At 43.3% G+C, this 18377-nt stretch overlaps 1 protein-coding gene across 2 annotated transcripts in view; it reads left to right on the top strand.

The window, feature by feature from the left end:
• GLIS1 (GLIS family zinc finger 1) overlaps positions 1–18377 on the top strand; it is a 1044855-nt gene that overhangs the window by 237479 nt on the left and 788999 nt on the right. For both annotated transcript variants that reach the window (XM_069232645.1, XM_069232646.1), the window contains exon 2: positions 8001–8078. The gene's annotated coding sequence lies outside the window, so the exon portion shown is untranslated. The remainder of the gene's footprint in view (positions 1–8000; positions 8079–18377) is intronic.

The raw sequence follows: 18377 nt of genomic DNA on the forward strand, positions 1-18377 counted from the left end.
GCAACTAGATACTTTCCAGTGTTAGTGGGTCGAGAGTTCCTTAAAAAATGCTCAGTTGCTCTTGTTGCGTAGGTTCTCATTATCCTAATGAGACTACTGGATTTGGGCGGCAGAATCACTTGTACTTCGGGGAACTGAGTCTGAACCCACACCAGGTGACACCTGTTGACCTAATCCAGGTTTTTTTCCGGCTAACTAGCAGTGCCTCATCTCCACCCAAGAGTTGGGATGATTGGGTAACCGGGCACATGACACAAATTACTCCTCAGAGAAATTGTGGTCACTCAGATCTCATCCGTTTCTCTCAGTTACATTAGTCTCATATATGCAAGGACAATCAAAGGCAGAGTATAGTTCAATAAGGTTTTATGGGAGTAACTGCATCTTAGATAATAAAGCATGTATTGCAAGAACTAGGATGATGAAGCACAATAGGATTAAAATTGTGACAAGGAGAGTGAAACATAAAAATAATGCTGCCATATTGTCACTAAGATCGTTAAGAATAGTCCCTACCTAGGCTATGTTAGAGCACAGCGTGTTAAGCTCTAATTCTGCCCTTTAGGTTCTCCTGGGAAGACATCATCCGTCCTACCTGAGCAAGAGGCCTGTAGTCTACATAAGCAGCTGCAGCAAAGCAATCAGCAATCAGCATACAGTTGTGGCCATCTGGCTGGAATCTCCCTCTAACATACGTAGGCCAAAGTAGTGTTTTTATATTAAAACAGCTGATGTTCTAAGAAAGGATCCTCACTTAAGAGTCTGTGAACAATGGAGACAAAGCGTACCACTTTTGCCGGCAACCTATTTTCCTACAACCTTGAGAAAAGCACAGAGTGAAAGAAATGTCTTGTTTAAGAAAGCAGTGCTGACCTAGGCTAAGAACAGCTAGGTAGAGAAAACAAAACAAGACTGCAAATGTGGCTATTGTTAGAATAATAAAATGGAGCTGGAGTAAAACATATCTAGGTTAAGGTGCACAGCGGCAGGCCTAGTTTGCTAAAATAAGGTGTATAAAACTATAGGTAAAATGGCTACACAACACTCTGTCCCACTCACTTTTGCAGGACGGATGGTGTATTGCAAAGGGGCACGCATTCTGGCAGCCCCTAAAGTTGTTTTCTCGACAGGGGAGTACACTGCAACTCATGAGGGAAGCAATAATGAGAGTGTTTCAGATGTGTCTGATGAGGGTGTTGGGCTCAGCAGACCATTGTATCTCAGAATTCTAATTTATTTTTACAGAAGGATTAGAATAGGGTCCAATCTCCATATATACTGGAGCTGCCTGGATGCTCCCTAGGTCTGCCTGGATGCTCCCTAGGTCTGAGGCGTGGATCCCAGCAAATAAGATAGCCTTCTATATGCATAAGAAAATCAGACATGCTTTGGATTCGAAAGTGCGGGCATACATAAGAGAACAATGGCCATGCCCCCGTCGGAGGCCAAAGTCATCCTCACCCCTGAGATTGACTCTACGATGGGCACTTTCCTGGCAAAGTACATGAAAGATGTCAAGAAGAAGATCAGTAGTTTGTGGTGGGTGTGCCAGAAAAAACTTCTTAATGTCCTAGCGCCTTCACCATCATCCTGGATATGACAGAAGAAGCAAAGACACTGAGTAGGCTGATCTCTACTGACTTCTTGTCATGGAGGGTCCACTAGGTGAATTTTCTGCTGGACAATACAAATCGTGCTTTGTACACAGAGCGTTAATCACATTTTATTAAAGTGGCACCCAAATCTAGCACCCTCAAAGGCAAACCTGGTGGCTCATGGTTTCTTGTGGGACCCCTGTTGGGGCCTTTACTTTAAACAAGGCTATTTTCATCCTTGCAAAATGTTTTTGACACAAAGGTTTCACCCGGGGCAGGTCGAGATAAGGACAGCTTCTCCAACAACTTTGCTGTGCAAAGACCCCATTAAGGGCACAGTACCAGCAGAAAGAGGCACTGTGGCAGGACATAAGAAGATATGGTGAATTCATCCTGGATAGTATCTCAGGACATGGTCAATGAGTCCAGGGCTGTTCTTGAAGATCCACACATTCTCCAAGGGCTTCACAGGTGAAGATGATAAATTGTTCCTTCTAAAGCTAGGAGGTAGGTCTTATCTACACACAGGTGAACATGGATTACCTTTATGTATTCAGGCCACGACATACTTGACCATAGAGTCCATAGAATTTTCTGGATCCTTGCTACAGGAGCAGAGACCTCTGCATTTGAGATTTCCAAGGAGGGGGACACGTGATATATCAGCAAGTAGACAACATTGATAGAAAAGGAGCCACAATGCTGATGACTCTTCATCCCCAGGGGTTTTGAGTAAAATGTTTGGTGAATATTTGGTCAACACTTATTGATCAACCTATACAAATTCAACGAGTGGTTCAAGATGGAGGAAATCCGCCCGATGGAGATCTTCTACTGATCAATTATTAGATTGTCAGGTTGGATTTAAAAGTTGCCTTCATGATTTGCTCCAATATGTTTAGAAGGTACAGATATTTGAACTGGGAACTCTTCTGTTTGGCTTCCCCTCAGCAATTTGATGCTTCATCAAACTTCTGAAAGGTGTGTCTCATAGTCTAGCTGGAAGATAGAAGTTTGCTATATAAATGAACGTTCAAATTGCAGGTGCATCAGGCCTTGATGATAACCTCCTCCAAGACCTCTTTATATTTCTGATCAAGAGCTATTCTGAACTGCATGCCAGCAAGATGATGACCTTTTTAGGCTTCTCCATAGACTCAATCTTGGCTACTTAGTACCTCTTAGAGAAGAAGGTAGCAAGTATCAAGAAGGAACTGAGAAAGACTTGTCTCAGGTATTGCCATTCACTAAGGCAGGTGGTCAGTATAGTAGGGCTTTTCTCATCCTCAATTAAAGCAATCTTCCCTGTTCCCCCTCATTAGAGTGCTCTTGAACGGTTAAATTGTTCTAATTCACAGAAAGAACTGAAATATTTAGAGTTAGTGATCCTCTATGAGGAAGCCAGGATGGAAAGGAAACCCAGTGATGGTTGGACCACATCGCAAATTGAATAGGAAGGCTGTATTCAGCAACTCCACGAAGTTGTTGATCGACTTGGATGACAGTCAATGGAGATGAGGAACTAATAAGAGAATCTCTGTACTACAGATCCATTGCCTAGAGGTTCTGGTGAGTTCATTCATGATTAAGTACCAAGCAAAGGACAGAACGTCCTGCTACATACTTCTGAAGATAGAGAACATCTCAGTGGTTCATTACATCGACAGCTTGGGATGCACCCGGTTCAGATACTGGTGGAACGGGGCAATAATTTTTGGCACTTCTGCATGGGTTGACAGGCCTCAATGACAGAAGAATATTTGCCGCTCACAAAAACTTGGTGACAATCTGGAATTCCAGTTACTTCCAAGATGCCAGCCGTTAGAAATTGGATTAGGGCTTTTCAGAAATGGATGCTTTAGTGGGGCCCTGCAGACTGGACCGCTTTGTATGATTGATTTGCCTTTATACAGAAGTAGTGGATGCCTTCTTTCAGTCAGATTGAATGAATTATGCCTTTCCAACTTCTGGCATGATTGCTAGGATGCTGGCACAGGGATAGAGGATTTGGTCCTCATGGCGTGAATTTTAAAGTCTAAAGTATAGTTTTCAGTTCTTCTGGATCTTGTTTGGGATTTTCCAATCTCCCCCTGCCCATTTCGGATGAATCTGATGTATGCTGGGGTCTCCCACACCAACAGGTTCTAGATGGACCACTGTGTATTATGGCCTGGAGGATTGGGGAAGGTCATCAGCCCAAACCTTTTAGACCAGGCTAACTGGTTAACCCACAGAATATGATTGGAGAGCATGGTTAAAAGATATACTAGCAGCAGTGGTCACAGGGCAGAGAGTATCCATAGCTTAAATTTCCTTTCAGAGTTCGTACAAGATGAAATAAGTAACAGAACTACTGATACCTTTAGGTTCACTATAACAGCATTGCTTTTTTTGGTTAGTGACTTACTGATGAGTGAACACCCATGCAAGTTAATTTTAGCTGTTCATTTAGCTTGTATCCCACAACTAAGGGTATTCCAACGTGTGGGATATTCACCTAGCACTTGATTTTTCTTGTCTTTGTCATAGAATTAACATCCTTCACAAAAAGGTTCTTCAGTTAATTTGTCTCTGTAACTCTGGTCTCTTGTTGCACGGTTTAAGATGGCCAGAATCATCTAGATTTTTTGGACAGCGTGTTTACACCAGATGGAGTAATGTTTACTATTTACCTAATGACATAGTTCAGTATTCGTTCTATCCCAAATCCAATGCTGTTCCAGCTTGTACCTTGAGGCATAGTAAAGGCTATGATCTTGCTGTTACCAAATCTATGTATACTAGATGGTACCGTATAGTGTTGTTGAAGCAACCTTTTAGAACAGTCTTGCTGATCTGGTCGGATTGTGAAAGCAGATGTATTATGTTGACGGTCGGACAGGTATTTAGCATATACCTTAGTCACATTTAACAAGATGATCGGTCTAAATGAATAGATTAAGGCGGGCTCCTTTCCGGGGGATGGAATTCTGCTATGGAAGCTTTATACATAGTTATGGATCTGGACTTATCCTACATAGCATTTACCAGTCTCACAGAAATGGATTTTGAATTTGTTTCTGAGATTCCTTAACTCAAATGCAGACCATTCATACCAGCTTCTTTTCTCTTTTTATTGATTCACAACATCCTGTCCAGTTTTATTTAAGCTAACTTCTCCTCTGAGTGTGTTGTAATGATAGATGCTAATCCTTATATGTACCAGCAATAGGGCGAGGTTTACACTGCTGTTGTTGAGTGGCTTAGCAAATACCCTTGTAAAGTGTTTCTGGATTTCTTTATCTGTGGTTAATTGAGCCCTGTGGGATGATGACCTTTATTGTAGGGCTTCTGTGTTTTGTAGTTTTCTGACCAGCCAGCAGGCGGCTGCATTTCTCAGTAAATTCAAAAGATTGTTGCGGATACTGCAGGTTTCTTCTGAGGGTTTGACCCCATACAAAGTTTTCATGTAGGAACTGGCATCTTTATGCCAAGGAATTCATTTGATTATGATGAGTATTTTATTGATTTTCATAAAAGAAAGCAGTACGCTTACATCTGTTTTTACACAACGTCCCACAAGTAGATACAGGAGTAAACTCATATTCCACCCATATCCTATAAAATACTGAAGGAGACCCACCCCCTTACCCCTTACATTTTCTTATATTTCGGGGGGCAACCCTGGCTTTCCAAATAGAGTCTTTAAATTGTGCTCACCGTCCATCCCATGGGTCCAGTCTGAAATAAATTGTGCAGTCACAAATTCTTTTTATGGGGTCTTCTACACTCTGTAGCTAATTTCCTAATTAAAAATGTATTGATGACTCTATTTGGCTCGCCTCTGTGTTTTTTGTCTCTGATAATTCTGTAATCACCCCTCTCAAAATGGAATTGTAACTAAACTTCAAAGACTATAAATATATTTTAGCTGGACCTTTTGTTGTTTTAAAAAAAAAGTCTACTGTTTGTTGTTTTATCAGTGCTACAAAACTAGGGCTGTTCATGAGAGTCCATTGTAATCTTTCTATTTCTGCGCCTGAACCCCTCTCTCTCTCTCTCTCTCTCTCTCTCTCCTCTCTCTCTCTCTCACTCTCTCTCTCTCTCTCTCTCTCTCTCACTGTCACTCTCTCTCTCTCTCTCTCTCTCTCTCTCTCTCTCTCTCTCTCTCTCTCTCTCTCTCTCTCTCTCTCTCTCTCTCTCTCTCTCTCTCTCTCTCTCTCTCTCTCTCTCTCTCTCTTCCCCCCCCCCCCCCCCCCAAATGTCCATCTCTGGACCTTCGTCTCCATTCAAGTCAGACCATCTCAACTATCTCTCTCACACCGTTTCCTTCACAGATCTCTCTGCCTCAGCAACTCTTCCTTTCACCATTCTCTTCCGCTTTATAAGCCTCGTCTCAGTTTCTCTATCTGTTGTATGTCTTTACTTTCTTTTTCTGCTCTACTTCACACTTCTCTTCTACCCATCACCGCTTTCTACCTTACTCTCTTCCCCACTAATTTCTTTGCCTGACCCATTTTTCTTGCATTCTCTCTTTACCTCGCAGTTCCGTATATGGTATTTCTATATCACCAATCTAGCCAAAGGGAAACAGAGCACTACACAGGGTCAAAGGCAAACATAAGGTCAACTTTAGGGTACGCACTTGGGTTCTGAATAGTTAATTCATTGTGACGTAGTGTCCTTCAAAAAGGTCAGTCTTCGAATGTTTCCTGAATTGGAGCAGCGTTGAGGTGGTCATGATGGATATGGGGATGTTTTTCCAGATCTTGGTTGCACAGAAGAAAAGGCCTACTACTTTAATTTTTCTTTACACTTCTTAGTTCATATTCTTTTGTTTTCAAATCTCTCACTGTGTATACCTCTAGCATTTGCTGAATTTTTCTCGGTCCAATTCAGCATGTTTCTACATTGCCAATCTCTCTACCTCACCGCTTGGTGTACTGTATTCTTCTGCCTTTCCCTACCTTTCGTTTTCCCTATCTCTGTCTCCTGCTGTCTTTCTACTACATCCTCAAGCCTTACTTATTTCTCATCCTCTCTTTCTCTACCTACCTCAAGCTTTTCTACCTCCCTTTCTCTTTTCATCTGGGCTTCCTCATCTTTCTCTGTTTGCTTTGTTTCTTTCTCTACCTCACATCTATTTCCACATCATCACTCCATCACTCCTTTTACCCACTTCTCCTTCTCCTTTATGTCTCTAGCTATAGTGTTCCTTTTACAGACATGTACATCTCTTATATCCTGTCCTGTCCCATTTCTCTTACTTAGCAGCATCACAGGTAACTCTCTAGCCAGAGAAGTGCAAAGATATAAAGAGCAGAAGAGAAACAAAGCTAGGATAGAGAGATTAGGGCAACATTTAACATCTGGAATGGAGAAATTCTTCTGTGCAGTGCTTTGACTTATACTGCTGCAGCAAGAACACCATTAGTGATGGGGGAAATATTTGTGATTACAAATATTCAGCAACAAAGGCTACAGTTTGTAGTGCTCAGTGCGTAAATCTTATTTTAATAGTCTGCACTAGTCCACTAAACACCTAAAAAGTCACCTTTAGCATGGTTTTCCTGCAGTGGGAGTAACAAGCTGGGTTGACACTAAATTCCACATAAACCGTTGTTGTTGCAAGTAAAAAAAAAAACTAGATCCAAACTCAGCAAGAAATGGGTTCATCAATGCTTGCTCAGGCTTTCTTCTGATACTATTTGTCTGGCCGATACCAGGCAGCATGAGCTTTCAGCTGTTTTTGTGCGTCCCCGTTTCTGAAGGTTTAACAGTAATTCAAAATTGTTGGAATCACGAGGGCTTGAATGAGCTGAAAAGGGGTAATGGATTTAAAGTTTTTACAAACATCGGGCCGTAGTATTTTTTGCCCGGGGCCCCACAAATCCTTCAGATGTCATTGCTTTTAAATCTAGAAATGGAAAGTGACAATGCTTCATTAAGTGTACTTAAAGTCTTCGACCAGCTTACCCTTTTGGGGTTGGGTTGCAGAATACCAAATCATCTTCTGTGAATATGGTAGAGTGCATTGGCTAGGATGGCGCCTAATGATGTCACTATTAGAGATGTGCCTTCCTGAAAGTACTACAACTTGGCCCCAAGATGTGGATGGTGGGCACCAGTATTTATTGTTTGGGAGGGGGACTCCATATACTTTGACCAAGTGCAAGGAAGAGAGTGTCAGAAAATGGAATAAGAAGAGTAGGATAGCAAAATAGTGATATAAAGGAAGATAGCTGGGATAAAAATAATCTTCAAGAGTGAAATAAAGATGAAACAGAAAGTTTAGGGTGACTGATGAAAGAGACATGAGGTGGAATCAAAATTAGGCAGCCTTGGGACTTATCATGCTAGAAACAAAAAATTATAACAATTCTGTTTGTTATGAATGTCTGAAAGTTTTCTTTGTACATTTTTTAGGTCGCGGAATGCTTAGACAAGAAATTCAGGAAATTGTATGTGCACATTTGAAGGCTGAATAAATATGGCACCACATAGGTAAGCAGTGTTTAGGATTGTAATCTTTATGTGTGTATTTAATACTATTTATTTACATTTGAAGAAAGAACTTTCTGTAATTTTAAAGGTTAAGTATATTGAATAGTATTTCTACATGTATTCAACTGCAGCATCCCAACGCTACAGCTAACAAAATGTGATATTTATTGACTTGAGCGCCATACTAGCATGGACTTTGTCTTTATGAACTTATGTTTGACTCCTCACTTGTAAAACAACAGACCTAATTCAAATGTGACAATGTAAAGGATTATAAATGAACAAAGGGGCTACCAAAGAGAAAGGAGACATTGTAATAGTAAAGATCCTAGTACATAGTTGAGTTTTTTTCTGTTGTAACTTGAAACACACAATGGGCAAACAGCCTTCTTCTTCTTCTCACTTACATCTTTTTGTGTAAAGTAACACAAGACACCCAAATATTTGCCTGTCTCATCTCCTATTTGGCAGCAAAATATAACAAATTTCTTCCACAAATTCTGCCACAATGGACAACATAGAGAACCTGAAGCAATACCTAATCATATAATGAACTTTAATACACTGTTGACTCTTGAACCTTTGGGCAGCCTCCAAATGTACTCCCCTCAGAGGGCTCAAGAAGACTATGAGGTCCTTGTAGAATCATTTTAAGCCTGGATAGATCCAAAGCCTTTTTTGCTTCTTTTCTGTGGTTTTGTGCTTAATTGGATCACCAAAGGACACCACAGATGAGGTGGTCTATATTTATCTATCCTTTTGCTTCTGGTAGTGGTTTTAGTGGGGTGTGTAACCACTGGAGGCATCAAATGAATTTTTTATACATAGTAAGGAAAATCTGATCCTCTCTCAGGATGACCCTTTTGAGCATTGCCCAGAAGCTTGAATAACTTCAAGGGGGATCCTCTGTCACAGGCAGATGTCAGATGACACTTGCACAAGTCCCTTCAAGTTCCCCCAGTCAGAGAAGCTCCGATCCCTGTGGGGAGGGAGCTGACCCTAGAACAGGTTTGATGTGACCACAGAGGAGGGGTTTCTCATTTCGCTGGCCGTACCTCTGGGGTAGGCACACAGGCTCTGCACAATAGGAAAATAGATTCACCATTTTGGATTTAGTCAGAGAGGGACACAGCAGTTGCTGTTTTAGGGGAAACAGCAACTGCTGCAAAAGTGTGTAGGGTTATCCCTAGGAATGTTTCCCTATTGGTTAGGAAGGGACAGGAGTCAGCCTCACCCACAAGCTTGTGCCAGGCATAAATGTGGAATCCCCTGGCACCCTCCTAAGAACACTTTGGACCTGTGGAAGAACGAAAATACTGCACCTGCTTTTCAAGACCTATGAGGAGACCAGAAGGGCTGGAACTGCTCCCACTTGTACCAATGACAAAAAAGTGGACTCCAAGGGTCAAGTTCCAGTGACCTCCTATTAAGCTGCAGGGCCAAAACAAGCTGCAAGATGCCTTTTCCTGAAGAGCCCAGCAGACCAGTTGCAACTAAACTTGCCCTAGACCCTGAGGGTGGCTTTTGCTGGATTGAGTCTTGACCCTCAAGTGCTGTTCTTGAGTTACTGGGACCCCTGGCTTTGTCAAGGTGTATTCCTCCTAGTATCCTGAAAAATCTGAAAAATGTTTGGGCTCCAAAGACTTCTGGAGGACAAGGACAAACCTACCAAGTAAATCAGAACAAAGTGTGTTGCCACTGGACTGAAGATTTAGGTTTCGCCTACTTGGAGCTTTTCTGTAGCAGCCAATCGATTTCAGGGGGACCACACAGAGAAGGTATCCAGCCTTGCAGAGCCTTCCTCAGACAGCCTGCTGTTCTTCCCCGCTGAAGGACTTTGACTTTTGATTTTCAATACTAAGGGCCTCATTTATATATTGGCGGACGTCCCGTTGTTCCGCCAGGGTAACGGAGTAAATTACTCCTATTCCTGGTTAGGGGGACCGACCACCAGATTTATAAATACTCATCAAGCTTGTGGTCATTTATAAAGCATTGGCAGGAACCATCACTGCGGTTCCTGACAATGCATTTTTCTGTTTCATACAGGGCTCCATCAACGGGAAGGAGCCCCATGCCAAACAGGTTACTATTTTTAATTTTCAGAAAGAAAAATACAATGCTTACCTTGCCATGGGATCTCTCTCCATAGGCGAGGAGAGCATTTAGCAGCTTTCAGAGCCTCTTACTGCCACGGGTTTCTTGCCGGTGATGGACAGTGAAAACTGACCTGTCATTCCACCCATCAAAATAAGGTGGGCGGAATGACAGGTCGGCCTCTGACTGCCCTTATTCCGCAGAACTGTCGGAGTGGATTAGTCACAGCAGAGACAGAATAGGTCTACATACATTTCAATTAAGTGAGTGGACTGCATTCTTGTGAGTAAGGATACTCTGTCACAATAAAGTATCCTTACTGCCAAGAATTAAATGGGCCCTTCAATCTGAAGGTAAAATCTCCGGTCTAGTCAAGCCTGGTTGATTTAGCCAACCTATGTTCCTTCAAGGTCTAACTCATATTTTTCATAGGTCCCACGACCAGTTGACCCGCAATAGCATTCAACGCTTTATGGCACAATTTTTATTTAAAACTTTTATGAATGTCTCTGGTTCCTAATATTGGATTTTTATAATTTTGGTGTAATTTTGTTCACTAAATTATTATTCTCTATTTGTATAAATTGCAGGAGGATTTTTATTGCATGTGTTTTCAACTTTTAAATGGTTTTGGTACTTCTTAATTGCTTTTCCATTTTATTAAATTAAGCCTACCTGCTCTCCGCCATAGCTTACAGGCTTGAGCTTAGGTTAAATTACTGAAGCCTTTACTGAACCTAACAAGAAAGGGGCATTATTGCTTGTAAGGAACTTCCTTGTTGCCAAACACTCTATCTATCTATCTATCTATCTATCTATCTATCTATCTATCTATCTATCTATCTATCTATCTATCTATCTATCTATCTATCTATCTATCTATCTATCAATCTATCTATCTATCTATCTATCTATCTATCTATCTATCTATCTATCTATCTATCTATCTATCTATCTATCTATCTATCTCTATGTTTCCATAGGAAATGTATTTTTTGGTTTGCTTATAACTTTGGCACCAATAGACAAATTTTCACAAAACTTTCCAAAGAAAAACTCATGCCCATCAGCTACTTCCTGGAACGTTTCAGGATGATCCATTAAGCAGGGGCTAAGAAAAAAGGAGATTCCCAAAACACATTTTCCCCATGCAATTCCCAATAGGAAAATTCCTCCCCAAGTCCTTTGTACGCCTAAAGAATGCCATTCCTCTGGGCCTGATGCCTAAATTGGGGAGGGGTGTGTTGGGCCCCCCTCCCTGAGCCCCCTTCTCAAAGCCAAGTGGACCTGGGGACCCCATCCAGCGGTGCCAGAAGTGAGCAACTGTCCCAGGGATCTTACAGGCCAGGGCACTGTCTTATCCCATGCCCAGGAGAGTGCAGGCAGGGAATCTAAGTTTTATTCCCTCCCCGCATGCTCCTGGGCAGATAGCTCAAGCTCTGAAGTAATTATAACGTGTGCCGTGCACTGCTTATAGAGCATTGGCAACATCACTAATGACATCTGAAATGTCATAATTTCTGACAACACTGTGCATGGTGGGGTGTAAGTTATAGTTACTACCACCATAACTCTCATCATGAAGAGCTGTGCACAGGGCAAAAGCTGTGCATAGTAGGGACTTGGCCATCTAATGTGGCTTGAAGGTCTAGAAGGAATGGCTTCTCCGTGAAGTGCTGCACACATGGTGAAAGCTGTGCACAGTAAGGGCGTGGTCACCTAATGGGGCTTGATTGTATGGCGGGAGTAGGCTCTTCGTGAAGAGCTGTGCACAGAGCAAAGGAGCTTTGGCCCCAAATGGGGCTAATGTGTCTGGAGGTAGGGGACACTTTCTAAAAACTTGTCACATGGTGAAGGATGTGTGCAGTACAAGTATGGCCACCTAATGGGGTTATTGTGTCTAGAGGGTTTGGGCTACAGTGTAATTATTTTATATAACCATTCATGTTTATGTAATTTATGTTTTACTTTATCCTGCGCCATCTACAACTTTTTTTGCATATTTCAAAGGCTGTACTGGTTTGTAGAGTAAGCAGAGCAGAAGATCAGTGGATAATATTATCACTGGTACTCTAGTGGGACCGTGACACAAAATAAAAAATAATAATTTTGGCTCGGGAGCATGGGGGTGGGGTTATGTGGGTCCATCTCTGACCCTACCAGAAGGGTTAGGAGATTAGGGTATCCCTATCCTGACTCTGTTTCTCTTTTTTAAAAACATTTTCAGACAGGGGAACTGAGTTCCCGAGTCCTGTAACAGCCCATGCAACATGTCTATTAATGTTTTAGCCAGCCTATCTGAGCACTCATTCCAAAAAAACTCTCCCTTTCAACCCAACTGTCAATATATTTATTCTTTTTGATCCTTAATTTCTCTAAAACTACGGAACATATTTACACCAAATCACAGAAATCACACTTTCTGGGTAATGATTCAGCAGTCTCATCCACGTCATCTTCCTGGATAGTTTTGGGCTGATCTTTAAGAAAAAGGGGCGTACCAACGGCCGAACAGAATCTCGCAGAATTTTGCAGAAAGCTAGATCTTTACCCAGAAAGTGTACTTTTTGTGATTTGGTTTAAGTCTGTTCAGAAACTGATGCTCAAAGTGTATGTATATTTCAGGTCACGGAGGATTGGCAGACTCAACACATCAAAAGATCAAAGATTAGATCAGATTGGCTGCCACAACATCAACAAAGATATTGGGGCAGCCATTTTAAGACTTGAGGACTCATTCCTCGTGATTATATGACGGAACACCAAATTAAAAACAACTACTAACCTTAACAACGAGGTCGGAACACCGACCTCGTCCTTACTACTAATGATTTTACCACGAATGCCTTGACAACGATATTTCGTTGTAAAGGCATTCCTGATAAAATCATTAGCAATAGGCACCATTCACCCTATATCCCTCACCCCACCCCCCCAACCCCACCCCAAAACCTAAAACCCGCTGACCCCCCACCCACTCCCCAAAACCAAAAACGCCCCACCCCCCAACCCCACTCTAAAACCTAAAACCCACTGACCCTCCACCCACTCCCCAAAACCAAAAACGCCCCACCCCCCAACCCCACCCCAAAACCTAAAACCCCCTGACCCCCCACCCACTCCCCAAAACCAAAAACGCCCCACCCCCCCAACCCCACCCCAAAACCTAAAACCCCCTAACCCCCCACCCCCTCCCCAAAACCAAAAACGCCCCACCCCCCCAACCCCACCTCAAAACCTAAAACCCCCTAACCCCCACCCCCTCCCCAAAACCAAAAACACCCCACCCCCCCAACTCCACCCCAAAACCTAAAACCCCCTAACCCCCCACCCCTCCCCAAAACCAAAAACGCCCCACCCCCCAACCCCACCCCAAAACCTAAAACCCCCTAACCCCCACCCCCTCCCCAAAACCAAAAACGCCCCACCCCCCCAACCCCACCCCAAAACCTAAAACCACCACTTACCTTCGCCAACTCCCTTCTTTGTACCTTAACCACGCATGTTCGTTGTTCAGAACATACGTAGTTAAGGCACAAAAATACGAAGTCGTGGTTAAAAAAAGCGTTGTTACGCTTTCGTTAACCACGACTTTCGTAATTAAAAAGTCGTAAAAAAGGATGTTTCCCATTCCTCGTGTCCTGAAAAAAGTATTTAAGAAACCACAGAGAGGGGCCAGGTAAAGATCCCCTGACACCCTAGGCCTAGTAGAAGACCACCAAGCAGAAAAACAATTTGTTTTAAAAGATACTGGGGGCCTGTTGTAAAAAAAATTATAAAATGGGGAGCTTATTCCCTTTTTAAAAATAAGGCCCCTGGAGCGGGCAAGGGCCCTCTCTTTCAGCCTTTTGAAGGCCCCGGTAACCCCATCCCCTGTCGCTGATATTTTTTAATAGGGAGAGGGGCATCTGGCCCCCTCTCCCCAAACCTTTTCAAGACTCCAGGAACCCCGTCTCGTAGGGCCAATGCCTTTATTATGGAGAGTGTTAAAAATGGGGTCTTTGGTTGGCAGTCATGTTACCCCCTGTCCAAGCAAGGACCCTCACTCTAGTCAGGGAAAAGGAGAAACAAGCCTGGTTAACCCCGCTAAACCCCTTGGTAGGTTGGCACAAGCAGGAAAGCTTAACCCAGAGACAATGTGTAAAGTATTTGTACCAACACACACAGTAATACAGTGAAAACACTACAAAACGGACACCACACAGGAACAGAAGAATAGCCAATGTTTATCTAAACAAAACAAGACCAAAACAAAAAAAATCCTACATACACAGGCAAAGTTATGAATTTTTCAAAGATAAAACTTCAATATGGCACTTAGAAATACAAATGCTCCGATTAAGTGATATCACGGCGTCGTGACAGAGTCGTTCCCAACAATCCGACTTCAATGGCGCCGGTCACAGAGTCACACGGACCCCCGGGTACAGTACCTTGTGAAAATGAGGAAACAAGCCGGTGCACGAAGTCGGGGATCGCAGCATCGCTGGATCTGAGCCGGTGTTGGTTCCGGTGCTGCGGACAAAGGAGCGGAGGCGTCATGAAGAGGCATCGGATCCTTGCTGCGAAGCGGTGGAGGTGAGGCAGCATCTGTGCGAAATGTTGGATCCACGCACTTCTGGTGGTCACAACGTGGTGCCCCTGACTTCCACTGAGTTGCAGACTTCAGCGAGGATTCAGCAGCGGCACTAGTCCGGAGTCGGTTTACTTGGTTTTTCTTGGTTTTTCCACCAGCTTCTCCTTTCAAGTGCCCAGGGACTGGATTAGGCACCACTTGGCAGGGCAGGAGTCTCAGCATAGAGTCCAGGTGCTGGCAGAGAAAGTCTTTGATGGCTCTTAGACTTCAGAACAGGGGGCAAGCTCAGTCCAAGCCATTGGAGATTCTTCTCAAGCAGGAATATCCCACAAAGTCCAGTTTTTGTCCCATTTCACAGGCAGAAGCAGCAACTGCAGGATAGCTCAACAAAGCACAGTCACAGGCAGGGGCAGCACTTCTCCTCAGCTCTTCAGCTCTTCTCCTTGGCAGAGGTTCCTCTTGGTTCCAGAAGCTAATGTTGAAGAAATCTAAAGTCTAGGGTTTGGGGTCCAATACTTATACCCCTTCTGCCTTTGAAGTTGCCCAACTTCAAAGAAAAGTCCCTGTTGTTCACAGAATCCTGCCTTGTCCAGGCCTGGCTCCAGACACACACCAGGGGGTTGGAGACTGCATTGTGTGAGGGCAGGCACAGCCCATTCATTTGTAAGTGACCACTCCTCCCTCTACTCTAGCCCAGATGGCCCATCAGGATATGCAGGCTGCACCCCAGCTCTCTTTGTGCCACTGTCTAGAGGGGATTCACAAACAGCCCAACTGTCAGTCTGACCCAGAGGTAATACACAAGCAGGCAGTCACAGAATGGTTTAAGCAAGAAAATGCCTACTTTCTAAAATGAATTAAACCCAGATCTTTGTGACTGGGGGGAAATGTTTGCATTGTTCACCTTTCCGTCCATCATCTGTTCTTTTTGCATTTGTCGCCCTAAGTGGGAAGGGTATACCCAGATGTGGGTCCTGTGCTCACTGCACCACTGGATTCAAGTTAGCCTGGCTGATGAAGGATGATACCCTGAAACCGGTCCTAGGATGCTTGTTTCCGGTCCAGGGAGGACCTGGCTTCACAGTTCGGGCTGGACTGCTCCCATGGGGAACAGGGTCAAGACTGAATTGCATATGGCTGGGTCCAAAATGGGGTGGCGTGGTGAGCAAAAAAATGATGGATTAAACCCAGATTTTTGTGACTGGGTTGAATGTTTGCACTGTTCAGCATTCTGTCCATCATCTGTTCTTTTTGCACTTTCTAAAAGTGGCATTTTCAAATAAAGAATTTAAAAACCAACTTTACCAAACTATTTATTTTTAAATTGTGAGTTAAGGGACCCCAAACTCCAAATCTATATCTGCTCTCAAAGGGAAACTGCACATTAAGGATATTTAAGTCAGCCCCCATGTTAATCTATGAGAGAGATAGGCCTTGCAACAGTGAAAACCGAATTTGGCAGTATTTCACTGTTAGGACATGAAAAACACATCAGTACATATCCCACCTTTAACATACACTGCACCCAGCCCATAAGGCAACCTATGGCCTACCTTAGGGGTGCCTTACATGTATGAAAATGGAAGGTTTGGGCCTGGGAAGTGGGTACACTTGCCAGGTCGAGTTTTTGCAGGTCAAAACTGCACACACAGACACTGCAGTGGCAGGTCTGAGCCATGTTTACAGGGCTACTCATATGGGTTGCACAATCAGTGCTGCAGGCCCACTAGTGGCATTTGATTCACAGGCTCTAGGCACTTCTAGTGCACTTTACTACTAGGGACTTACTAGTATATCAAATATGCCAATGATGGAAAAGTTAATTACACATACAATTTCACATAGGGAGCACTTGCACCTTAGCACTGGTCAGCAGTGGTAAAGTGCCCAGAGTAACAAAAACAGAAAAAACATTGTCCAGCACACAGAAACAACCTGGGAAGCAGAGGCAAAAAGTTAGGGGAGACCACGCCAAGGATGGCAGGTCTAACACGTACACTTGCCAGCTCGACATGGCAGTTTACAACTGCACACACAGACACTGCAGTGGCAGGTCTGAGACATGTTCACAGGGCTACTCGTGTGGGTGGCACAATCAGTGCTGCAGACCCACTAGTAGCATTTGATTTACAGGCCCTGGGCACCTCTGGTGCACTTTACTAGAGACTTACTAGTAAATCAAATTTGCCAATCATTGATAAACCAATCAAAAATACAATTTACAGAGAGAGCATATGCACTTTAACACTAGTTAGCAGTGGTAAAATGCCCAGAGTCCTAAAGCCATCAAAAACTGGTCAGAAAAATTAGGAGGAAGGAGGCAAAAAGTTTGAAGATGACCCTGCAAAAAGGGCCAGGTCCAACAGGGAGGTTGTATGCACCCATCCTCCCTGAACCTTTTGAAGGCCCCAGCCCCAATTCCACGAGGCCAATATCTTTTTTATGGGAAAAGGGCATGCGCCCTCCACTCCCTGAGCCATACAATGGCACTAGGTATGCCATCCCCAGGGCTTAGTGTATTGCAGTGGCTCTGGTCTCCACTTAAAAAAAAGGGGTACCTGAATGATAGGTGCTGGCAGGGAAACCAGTAGGGCCGTGGGGCCATAAACCTCCCCCTGCATCCCAATGATTGCCTACAGTTGTCGGTGCCCTCAGTTGGACCAGAGATCCCAATAGAAAACTAGGGGTGACTATGAAATGAGCAGAGTAGCCACTTTTCTCATATTCACTGCTCCTGCCAGGGAACATCCCAAAGCCCTGCAAGTGCTTTGGTTTGGTTGTATCCTGATCGAGCCCCTAGAAGTGGTAGGGGTACCACCAAGCACTTTTTAATAATGTTGTGGGGGCTGCAGAGAGCGCAGTAGTCCCCATGCCCATTTTATAAAACGTCAGTAAGTCTCCTGAGTCATTGAGTACATTACACCAAGTCAGCTTACCACCGTTTTCTAAACCACTACGAGCTGGAGTTGTACGCTCTTCAGTGGAGTGCGGGGACCTCTTGTTGTTGGTCTTGTGGCTACATTTTGTGGCCTAAGGACTGGTACAAAATCACTCAACACATGTTTATGGTTGTTTGAAATCAAAGTGCTTTATGTAAAATATTTTTTGTGATTTGTAATTATTAAATGCAGCCATACACATGAGAGTATACTATAGTTATTGTTACTTTCTTGTGGTCACAAAGCAAATATGTCTACTTTATATATGTTGATGTGCTGAACCCCTGAAAAAGCCAACAGGCCTGCCTTTTCTGTTTTGGACTTCTCATCCTTTGACGAAGTCAGTAGGTCTCCCTTACTTAAATTGACAGCTTTTATGTTGTTACTTTATGTTTAAAAGACCTCAGATATTCACTGCAAAAAAAAGGCTAAAGTGACATTATGGTTAGTTATGGTAATAACATCTTACTTTACATTTAAAACTCTTAGAAATTTACTGAAAAAAAACAAAGGTTTGAAGGTACGTTATAGTAAGGTGAAAATGTCAATTAAAAATGAATGTTTTAAACTAGCAGAACCACTGAAATGCACCAGTTATAGTTATCTCAAGTAACTAAAACTTGTGCCCTAAAGTAACTATAACGTGTACTCTCACCGTGCACTGCTTGTTCCCTCAGATATTACATC

This window comes from Pleurodeles waltl, chromosome 4_2, assembly GCF_031143425.1.
Source record: "Pleurodeles waltl isolate 20211129_DDA chromosome 4_2, aPleWal1.hap1.20221129, whole genome shotgun sequence".
Taxonomy (NCBI): domain Eukaryota; kingdom Metazoa; phylum Chordata; class Amphibia; order Caudata; family Salamandridae; genus Pleurodeles; species Pleurodeles waltl.